The sequence below is a fragment of the Protopterus annectens genome, chromosome 3.part0 (genome assembly GCF_019279795.1).
Source record: "Protopterus annectens isolate FY-2018-M chromosome 3.part0, PAN1.0, whole genome shotgun sequence".
In the NCBI taxonomy this organism is placed as follows: Eukaryota; Metazoa; Chordata; order Ceratodontiformes; family Protopteridae; genus Protopterus; species Protopterus annectens.
The window spans coordinates 1956807903-1956820011 of record NC_056731.1 but is presented as its reverse complement, the minus strand read 5'-3'; positions in this window follow the sequence as shown (position 1 = coordinate 1956820011).

The following is a 12109-nucleotide window of genomic DNA, read 5'->3' as shown; positions in this document are numbered from 1 at the left end:
ACCTGGCAACAAGAAAAAGCACAATTCAGCACATCTGCCTTGCTCTAGGTAAGTTATTAGGGTACAGTAACTCTCTTAGATACAGTCAGGAATATAACAAAGCTTAGTTTAGATTTTGTTTTTCATTATTTGTGTGAGCCTGTACTGCAATGTTATTTTAAATATTTCCTGTGGTTTTGGACTCTGATGTCACTGTGAATATATATTTAGTATTGTTTTTCTCTTTTATATTAATTATTAAATATATTTAAACCTTTCATTGTGGCTGATCTGTATAGAGATATTTATGTTTTGAGAGTACTTGCATATTTATTTGGTGACAGTGTGTGGGCCACTCCTAATAGCCTTTCTCTTGGTGAATCTACCATTTGTATTAATATTAATGTCGCCTCACAGTTAGACGTTGCCTGTTCGATTCTCACTTAGAGCGTCTTCTGTGTAGCGACATGCGTGAATGGGCATTCCTTCATTGAAGGTTGTGCGTTAGGCCTGGCAAGCCAGTATGTAAAAATCTACTGCCAATCATTAGCGGACTGGAGTTCCGCTGTGGCGACCCCTAACCGGGAAAAGCCAAAAGACAAAACTCAGTAAAATTGGTCATACTTTAAGGGCCATAATGTAGCTGATAAGGAGTAACTGGTGTCAGTGATAACTACCTTATTGTCTGGACAGAAGGGGACATAGCTACTAAACCTGTGCCAACCTTTCACAATGTGTGTGTGTGTGTGTGTGTGTGTGTGTGTGTGTGTGTGTGTGTGTGTGTGTGTGAGCTACTAGGACAGGGGCACGAAGGACTGGTTGGACAGAGATGGTGCTGGAGGTGTTGGCTTAGTCACTCAGCTGAGATTTCAGCTCTATAGCTGTGCCATTCAAGAGTCTTACTGGGGAAATTGTACTTGATGTAGAGAGCTGCATCTGGAAATACTGTATGTGTACCTATTATCTTCCCAGTGAACGCCCCTCACTGTTGCCAGTGTTGTGGATTGAGGCTTCTTGATTACTGGTTGGCAGTGGTGGATTGTCACTGCTATACAAAATCTAAGCTAGATATTATGAGATTTACCAGCCAGTTGCAGGTAATAAATGGGCATTATTGGATAGTAATGTTGTGTGGTTATACCAAGTTTTAGATAACCTTTCTGGAAATTCTTTATTCAGCACCACATGGCAGAATAACATGATGATTGCATAACAACTCCCACTCCCAGAAAACCAAAAGCACATACTTAGCAATTGATGACCCTAAGGATTTATTGTGGTTTATTTACTTGCGTACTGAGTATTTCTAAAACTTAAAATAGAAAACAGCTGCAGGATGCTGGCAACCTTGTGGCCAGGTAGTCGAATATTGTATCTATTTTAACTTTAGTGCCATTAACTTCTGTAGAGGAAGGGAGAATATAATGGGGCAGTGCACAGAACTTGATCAGAGAAGGCTACAATATTTCAGATGAGGGGATAATCTTCTAACTTATTAGTTAGATTCTATTAATATTTTGTTTATTCCTGCAAAACCTCTTGGAGGAATACAGAACAGATTTAAGGCTTTATCCTGTATAAGGAAGGGGCGAGTATTTCTAAAAAGGCAAAATATTTCATTTTAGCTGCTAAATTCAAGGTATGGTCTTGGCTCATGACTGCAAAGGTTTCTGCAAGAGCAGTAAAACTGGTTTGTTAGCTAGAACCACACCCACAGACTGCAAAAAAGTTTATTTTATTATGTCTTGATTTTCCTACATTTTAACACCACTTTGGAACTATATCTACTTTTTTATATATTTTTAAATGTAAATCCAGAGTCTGCCCTCATGGGGACCAGCATCTGGATGTGATTTTGATTTTTAGTCTACCTCTTCATATCCCCAAATGCAGTGATTAGCTTTAAAATATTACATCATAGCCCCAAAGCTCCTGTCAATGCATTGACTTTACATGTCTTTTCACACATGCCCTGCTTTCTTTTAATCAGTCAGGTTTATGTACCATTTCTTGCCTTTCAATGACTACTTAAAAGGAAAATGGGGATATTCACACAGAAGAGTATTTGTACTGCATCTTACTACTTTTCTTTCTAAAGTGGCTAATTTTCATTCTTTTGTTATTCCCAAGTTGCAGTCCTTAAACTCATCCACCCTCCCCTAAACACCTCCCCTTCATAGCTGTTGAAGTGCTAACATTAATCAGAGCTGTTTGCTGCTGTGATTGACAGCTCACAGCAGGTGATTCACCTCATGTACTGTTTACTTATGCAAGCCTTTTCCTACTGCCAGTGGGGCACATATTTTAGCTGCACCACAGAGTCTTTGTGTCCACAAATTGTATTACATACTCTATACTTATTTTTAACATGTTGCTAAACCATACAACTTAATTTTGCAGGAATTCATAAGAAGGAATAATACTAAGTAATGATGTCACAAAGGCTGTAAAACCTAGAATATTGTTTTTAAATATCGTTGTGATGATCTTAAAAGTAGTTTTGCTTCAATATGCATTTTCAAAACAGCAATTCAAGGTTAGTGTATCGCATTATTGATTACAGTACGCAATTACTTTAACTGAAAAAATTGAGGGACAAGTCCAAAGTATGATCTCAACAGCATCTGCATTCTGCAAGATATATAGTCATAGGATCATAGGAAGTGAATAAGCTAATGGCCATAGGGCTCATACAAGCCTAGCCAAGTTCTTATCCTCATTTCCCATGATCAGCTCCTATTGCCCCTGTCCAAGAGGGACATAGGTGGAACCTTCTGGGTGAATTTATGGCCACCCATCCAATTGTCCAGATTGCATTTGAAGACGGCCAAAGAGGTGCTGTGTTTAACATGAAGTAGGAGTCTGTTCAAAGGTCTGGTAACCTCTAGGAGACAAATGTGTCCCTCCAGCAGGTTTTATTAATGTCGCATACCAGGTTAAGGTCCTTAGTGCGAGTAACACATGCACCATTTGACTTATGGATATGCAGCATTTCCAATAAAGCAGGGTCAGAGATTGCCTTGTATGCAAGGCAAAAATTACCTCTGAGCAGGTTGTATGAAACAGAATAAAGTGATTTCAGATGATCCCCATAGGACAGATGCTCAAGACCTTGCATTTTCCTTGTGAGGAACCTTTGTGGTTTCTCCAATTGCTGCAGGTGCTTGGAAAAGCACATGCCAAAAGAGGCATTGTATTGGCCTGATGATGGAAGAGTACAGGGAGGTTATAAATTATTTTTTTCTGAAGCCCTTATTTATCAGATGAGCAATATAAAATGCCCTTTTTACCACTGTAGAGACATGGTGGTCAAAGGTGAGGTTGCTGTTAACCTATGTGCTCAAGTCTCTCACTACTGAGTGTGTACTTAAGGTGTTGCTATTGATATGGTAGTTAGAAGGAACATCAATTTTACTGAAAGGAATGATAATACATTTTTTTTGCATTGAGTTTAAAGCCATGACTTTGACACCAATCATTTGTTTATGTAAGACCCTCTTGTAGGATGTTGACATTATTTAGAGATTGTATGACTGCTCCCAGTTTGAAGTCATCAGCAAACTTTGTCAGCCACAGACCTTTAGTTTTTGCTTGTACTTCAGAGAAATAGATTCCAAACAGTATAGGTCCCAGGACTGATCACTGTGGAACACCACTAGTTACAGGTCTGATGTTGAAGGTGGATTCCCCAATTTTGACTATATGAGTAATATCAGTGAGCCAGTTAGTGACCCAACTAATGATATAAAGGTTCATGCCTAGTTGGGTGAATTTGTCAATGATACCTGAGTGGGGGATAATGTCAAATGCTTTGGCTAAGTCCAGGTAGGCTGTATGCACACATTTCCCTTCATCCAGGACCTTGGTGACTGTCTCAAAGAAGTACACCAGGTTTAACAAGCATGATCTCCCTTTGATAAATCCAAACTGAGTAGGGTCAAGTGTTTGAAGATTACCTATATCACTGTTGATAATGTCTATGATGATTCGCTCTATGGCATCGCAGATAAGGCTAGTCAGGCTAATAGGTCTGTAGTTCCTGGGATCAGTAGAAGCGCCACCTTTGTGCAAGGGATTAACAGTGGTTGTTTTCCATTAAGCTGGTATGAAGCCAGTGCTTACACTATGATTGAAAAGAGTACCCATGGTTTGGCTAATTCATGTTGGAGCCCATGTAGGATGCAGCCTGGAATTTTATCAGGTTCCATAGTTGCTGTGTTTTAGAGAGGGGATTTACAACCTGCTCTTTAGAGATGCAGAGTAGGGGACTAGTGGTAGGGATGTCATGGGGTACGTGTGGCTGTGACAGGTGAGTGAAGTTTTCATATAACCTGTCAGCCAACAGGTTAGCTATGTCCACAGGCTCAGTATATATGGTATCATTGACTACCAGTTTGGCACAAATCTGGGCCTTTCCTTTTAGGTTACAGATGTAATTATAGAATGCCTTGTGATTATCCTTTGTTGAGAAAGCTAATTTGCACTTGTAGTTTGCTTTGGAGGACTTTACAAGAAGTCGCATTTGTTTGTTTAAGCTGAGGAGGGTGTTCTTCCAGTTTAGGAGGGCTCGCTCCCTCTTACTCTTAGACAGCAATTTCTTCCTCTTATTGTAAAGCCTGTCATTGGCAGTTGTCCACCAGCAGGTTTGCTGCTCCCTGAGGAGCTTGTTTTGGTCCTATTGGGTATGGCTGAATCAATGCAGGTATATAGGTGTTCATATAAAGCATTTATGTAGAGCTTGGCAATGTTGCCAGTTCCATCTGAGGGAAGAGGTGCAGTGAAGCTATTCATACCGTCCCATAAGAGGTTATAATCTGCTTTGGAGAAGTTTTTTTAGTTTAGTTGCTGCTGGGGAGGGGGGTCAGGTGTAATAGTTACTTCGAATGAGACCGATTTGTAGTCAGACCTCACCAAGGAGGACCTCATAGTGGGGGTGCTACAGTGGTCCACCATATTGGTAAGCACCAGATCCAGGATGTTGGCATCCCTTGTGGGGCTATCCACCAGCTGGTCCAGGGCATTGGAGTTAATGAAGTGAAGGAACCTTTGGGCAAGTGAATTTGAGCATGAGTAATTTACCCAGTCAATGGATGGGTAGTTAAAGTTGCCCAAAACCATGGTGTTTGGATGCATCCTGATAGACTCAAGTAGATCTAAATAGGCAAAGTAGGTGTCCTGATTCATGGAGGGGGGATCTGTAGCTGGCAATGTCTTGAATAGGTATCCTACTAACAGGTAATTGCATCTGAAGTGTCTCCAGGGAATCTTACTGTTTAACCAATCTGGAGGTGTACTTATCTTTAATGAATATTGATACACAGCCTACTTTAGATTTCACATCTTCAGTCTGAGGTCTGAACATGTGGAAGGAGGTGTTACCTGGTATGGCCGAGGTGCTCTCCACAGCCTTGAACCACTTCTCCATGACTGCACAAATGTCTGCATCTTCCAAGGTGAGGACAGCTTCCAGAGAGTGCAGTTACATGTTGAGACTCCAAGCGTTTAGCAGCATAACCCTGAGGTTGTTTTTAGATGGAGTTTTTACATTGGAAATTTTGTCCTCGAGACACTGCCTAAAAAAAGGCACTGTGGGGGTGGGAAGAGCCTGTAGCTGAAATCCCAGGGGTGACAGATGAAAACCATCTCTAGCAAAGCATTGAGCTTTTTCAATCATGTCATCATAGGCTGACAGATAGTGGATCCCCTTAGAATGACACCAATTATTGAAGTAAATCATTTTCTGTTTGCATTGAGGCATCATTCTAGGTGAAGGTAAAATGCTGATTAAGGCTAGGGACATACCTGCCTGAGACACACAGTCCGAGAGCTCAGTCCTGTCTCTATTCGGTTTCCTATGAAACCGTCGAAGTAACATTACAGCGACTCTCGGAACATCGAGACTACTACATCGAAAGCTGGAATCAGCGAAAACGAAAACCGTCGAGTTACAGAACATCGAGTTTACGGAACATGTATTACCATGATATCGAAGCTGAAAAGGAAACACGCCTATTTCTGTGTCATGGTAATACATGTTCCGTAAACTCGATGTTCTGTAACTCGACGGTTTTCGTTTTCGCTGATCCCAGCTTTCGATGTAGTAGTCTCGATGTTCCGACAGTCGCTGTAATGTTACTTCGACAGTTTCATAGGAAACCCTCTATTCATATAGACCAGAGGTACATCTCAAATTATTCACACCAACTTGGACTATGACGGAGTATTGACAGTACCTGTTGCTGTGAGACTTGAGTGCTTGTATGATATGATGTATTCTGGCACCTGACAGACAACTGACCGTGACCTTTTCCTGTGTGTCTCACAATGGAATCACCTATGACTACTATGTTTGATTTTGTGTTTTGCCTTAAGAATTTGACTGGTGAAACACTGGTACATGAGCTAGTATGTATAATGTGTTCTGCAGAGGAAGTATTATGTGTAGCATGCTTGTGTTTGTGTTTTGGATGTCTTTGATGTTTAGGTATGTTTCCGGGAGGACCTCTGCATATGCAGGTATGTGTGATGTGGGATTGGGTGGAGTAGGAGGTGAGGGGAGCATGCTGGCAATCTGCTCACTGTCATATATACTGACTGGTGTGTGACAGACCATAGGTTCTTAATATAGTTGCATCACTGATACCTTGTGTTTGTATGGACTAGGAGTAAAGGGTTGTCAGTGAACATGATGCAGTTGTTACAGTACCTCAGGATGCCCATGTTGACCAAACTGGCTGGAGAAACTGTGGGAAATTGTCCATCCATAGTGATAGGTAAATTTATATTATCAGAAAAAGAGGTCACAATTAGGAGTGGCTAGTGGGTGAGAGGTGTGTCGGTACCTCTGAGGCTAGGCTTAGTGTTTCACCTGACAGTAGACCAGGGACACAAGAAACCTCTGGATAACCATAAGCAAAGTGCTAAGGGAATATTTAGTCTTGTTACATTTACCTTTTACTGTAGTGCTGTCTGCTTTTACTCCATCGAATTTGTCTCTTATGACTGTAGGATTTTTCCAAGTTTTCTGGAATATTTTTTTTTTACATTAGTAAATCATTAATGCATCTGCTCTGATTTTTCCATACATTTATGTCAGTATGTAGGTCCCCATTCATTATTTTGTTTCTGATCATAGTCCCTTCATCAAAATGTAGCTATGCACACAATGTTCATTCTTCTTTATAAATCCTCCCTACATATTACTATTTATTCTCTATATTTAAATATGCTGTTATATTCCCTTATCAGTTCAGTTTCTAGACACCACTGTGTCACTTATTCCAATGTCTTTTTTTATTACAAAGACAGACAAGTTTGTTTCCTTGCATCAGGGAACAGAATAAAGCATGTGCACTAACTAGGCAAATACTGACTTCCTTGGACAGAACACATTACTTATCCTCCTTCATTATCTCCATTATGAATGCAGACCCTAAATATACTTAATATCAGTGTTACAAACTCAGTTCATAAATGCCCACTCCTAAGTATACTGGCTGTGTTGTGTCATAGTACTGACATGAGTATACACCTTCATTCACCATTATACAATGACTGGCCATTAATATTCAAAAATGAGCATGCTGATTGGTCAGCCCATCAAGCATACCCTTTGTAAATTAAGCATATACCAACAGCAAAAGTCCAGACATTAAAATATCATTGAGTGGCCGGACTTTTCTTTATTGCTATCTCAGACAAGCATTAGTCTGAGTGAAAAAGCATGTCGTTATTTAGTGACTTTGTTTCTCATAAAATTTATTTTTTTCCAACAAATCACTGAGGTACAAAGTGACTAAATAATGACAGGCATTTCAGTTTCAGACTTTCTTTCCTTCAGGCAATGCACACGTATTCACATTTTTTCAAATAAAAGCTTGAGAGGTACATATGAGACTACAGAAAATACAAGGAAAATCAGGTACATTCTGCAAACTTAGACATAACTTGATTTTGCTTGTATTTTGCCATCTCTCTCATACCTCTAAACTGTCAGGAGATTGCAGTTTTTTTTTCTTTCAAAAAAAAAATAGCAAATGGAGACTGCCCTTCCTTCATTCCTTGCTAGCTAAAGCAGTGACGCACTGGTTAAGCCTGGGAACGTAAGTCCCATACTTGTACACAGAACATCATCAAATGGCAGAATCAGGCAAGAATGCAGAAGAATTCATCCGCACTTTTATACAAAGACAGTTATTTAAGAAAAGCAAGTAATTTTTTCTTAAATCACGTCATTGAATAATAGCAATAACTGACTTCTGGGTGTGGTAGGCTTTGTTTAATCACTGGCTACACCCTTGTGATTAAGCCACACCAACCTTTGTAAAATCGTCAATATACGACAATCAGTCATCGGTTATTGCTGTATTATACAATGACACCCCATTAATATTCCAAAACGTGCATGCTGATTGGTCAGCGTGCCCATTGTAAATCTGACTTATACTAATGGAAAAAGGTCCGGTCACCTGGACTTTTTTCATTAGTATAAGTTTTTACTTTTTTGTGTGTTAAGCAGCAACAGAGAATGGAAGAGCTCCATTGCTGTAATCTCGCTATGTTAAACAAGTTTAACATAGCAAGATATTTAAAAAAAAAGCAACGGAGATCTTCCTTTCTCCGTTGCTTTTTTTTAAAGCTGTCTTGCTATGTTAAACTCATTTAACATAGCGAGAAAGCTTTAAAAAATGGAATGGAGAGCTTCCTTTATCCGTTGCTTCCTCTACACACCGCTCTGATGTACTGCGTAAACATACACATCCACAGTACATCAGAACTGCCCCAGGATACTGCACAGCTTCGAAAGGGCAGCACAGAGGCATTATACAATGCCATTATGTAAGAAAAGCTTGAGAGGTACATATGAGACTACAGAAAATACAAGGAAAATCAGGTACATTCTGCAAACTTAGACATAACTTGATTTTGCTTGTATTTTGCCATCTCTCTCATACCTCTAAACTGTCAGGAGATTACAGTTTTTTTTTCTTTCAAAAAAAAAATAGCAAATGGAGACTGCCCTTCCTTCATTCCTTGCTAGCTAAAGCAGTGACGCACTGGTTAAGCCTGGGAACGTAAGTCCCATACTTGTACACAGAACATCATCAAATGGCAGAATCAGGCAAGAATGCAGAAGAATTCATCCGCACTTTTATACAAAGACAGTTATTTAAGAAAAGCAAGTAATTTTTTCTTAAATCATGTCATTGAATAATAGCAATAACTGACTTCTGGGTGTGGTAGGCTTTGTTTAATCACTGGCTACACCCTTGTGATTAAGCCACACCAACCTTTGTAAAATCGTCAATATACGACAATCAGTCATCGGTTATTGCTGTATTATACAATGACACCCCATTAATATTCCAAAACGTGCATGCTGATTGGTCAGTGTGCCCATTGTAAATCTGACTTATACTAATGGAAAAAGGTCCGGTCACCTGGACTTTTTTCATTAGTATAAGTTTTTACTTTTTTGTGTGTTAAGCAGCAACAGAGAATGGAAGAGCTCCATTGCTGTAATCTCGCTATGTTAAACAAGTTTAACATAGCAAGATATTTAAAAAAAAAGCAACGGAGATCTTCCTTTCTCCGTTGCTTTTTTTTAAAGCTGTCTCGCTATGTTAAACTCATTTAACATAGCGAGAAAGCTTTAAAAAATGGAATGGAGAGCTTCCTTTATCCGTTGCTTCCTCTACACACCGCTCTGATGTACTGCGTAAACATATACATCCACAGTACATCAGAACTGCCCCAGGATACTGCACAGCTTCGAAAGGGCAGCACAGAGGCATTATACAATGCCATTATGTAAGAAAAGTAAGTATTTTTTTTCTTAAATAATGTCATTGTATAATAGCAATAACCCACTTCTGGGTGTGGGTAATGCTGGATTTACCCACGGTTGATTTTTGTTTGGTCATTCGGGCTTCGCCCTCTTAACCAAACTACACCAGCCGTAGGTAAATTCAGCATTACCAACACCCAGGCGTGGGTTATTGCTTAAATATAAAACTATAGCAGATGTGCATATTAGCACTGAATTGGATTCACAACACTGGTATATAATGTTCTTATACTGTTAGCATGTTAACATGAGAATTAAATTGATGGATGCAAAGCTTGTAACAGATACTGCTTAAAGCAAATAGTAGTAACCCAGCATCCTCCCCCATTAGTGACTCAGTCATTATGGCAATTACTTTTCAGCACACCCAAGACACTGAAATAGCAATGTGACAAGTGCCAATGGGCTGTCAATGTACATCAGGAAATTGTGCATATATTAACAAAAGGGTTGCTGACTGTCATTAGCTGGCTACTTAGACTCACTACTCTCTTAGTTGTCACTTTTTTTTCATTCTGTGATTCCATAACACTTTGCTATGCATTTGTCTACCTTGTTAACAGCATTGCACAATATTTTCTGCACAGTTTCAAATGTTATATGATTTGAAATTAGCTGTGGTACAACATGCAGTGTGTGCTCCCAAGTTCCAAGCAGAGATTTTGTTGCAATATCTTATTATTTTCAGTCCAAGTCAATAAGCCTTGCATTCCTGTATAATGTTTTGCCTTTATATTCAAATAGTAAAACACCGCAATATCAAGTTCAGCAAAGTCACACAAAAAACAGTTTGCAGGATGCACATACACTTGTGGGTATGCATCTAAACAACTTCATAAAATGTGCAGATTCCTCCTGCCTATGTAACAGTAGTTTATTTCCCTACACCTTTTATTGATAATGTAAACATAATGTATAGACACGTCTGGGTTAAATCCTGATAACTGCATACCAATTGCAAGAAACATCTAGAAATGCTGTATGCCTTAACTGATATGGAACCCCCAGCACCAAAAGAAAACGTTAACACTATGATTAAATCCAAATACCTTTTCCTTTTGAGTTCATGTAAACTTGACAGACTGCACAGTTATGCTTAAGGTAAAAGATGGCAGTTATGGGCCAGATTCAGAAATGTCTACACTAAGTGTACACTAAGTCTACACTGTTCTAAGTGAATAGATAACAAAAGCAAAACTCCCACCCTCTTCTTCCTAATTTTAGTTTTCCTATGGATTTTCTTGCAGTCTAAATGTCATGGTGGATTCATATTGGTTGCAACAAAGAATAGACTACATGTACACATAGGGCCAGATTCAGGAAGCCTCCGTGTAAGAGTTATAACTCTTACACGGAGGCTGCAGTTAAACTGTGTGATGTCAGCATGTCATGCATATGCATGAGGTGCATGAGGCATGCTGAATCACACTAGTAACTCTTACACGGTCCGTGTAAGAGAGTAGAAGCGTGTCCATAGGCTAAGCCCTGCAAGCGGACACGCCCCCGGAAGACTAGAATGGCTGAAAGTAAACAGCCACGAGAGAGGCTATGGAAATGTGAATAAACACACTACACAACACATGCCCCGACAGACCATCAGTGTATAAAGTGCAGAGATATTATAAAATTAAATTAAAACCTGTTTTATTTTTTTAAACCCGTAAATGTTTGCTACTGTATGCGCTCATGTCTTGGGTGTGCTACTAGCGCAATTGCAGTTAGCAGTCAGTGGAAAAGGATATAAGAACTAAATATGCAAAGTAAGCCAAGAAGTAATAGCTTAGCGGTAGAGTTGCTGGCCTAAGAGTAGGCAGGCAGGGTTGAGCCCCCACAACAACCTTTTTTTTTTGTAAATAAGCACTAAAAAGCCCCCTGACAGTATTGTACAAATGTAAAAGTATTCCCTTTTGTAAAATGGAATGAAATGGAGCATATATTTAGAAGTAACACAATAATAAAAATAGTCAGAAATGTACTGATAGCTAAGCTGCTGTGAGACAGACTGCCCGTAGCTGAGTAGTGTTTAAAAAGCTGCAAACTGCGTGCCCGTTGCTAAGCACCGGTTTAACAGACTGAAACTGTTTGCAACTAGCTGTGCTGAGCTGAACATGTGTGTCACTAGCCAATTAAGGTTTATCCCAGCGCACACCGTTTGCGCGCCGCTCCCACAAGCTAACTGTCAGTGCGCATGCGTTAGCTCTGCACAAACGAGCGCAGACCTGCTTTTAAGTGCTTAAAAGTGCTTTTGGCATGTTTGATTGACAGGTCCTCAACTCATTTCTG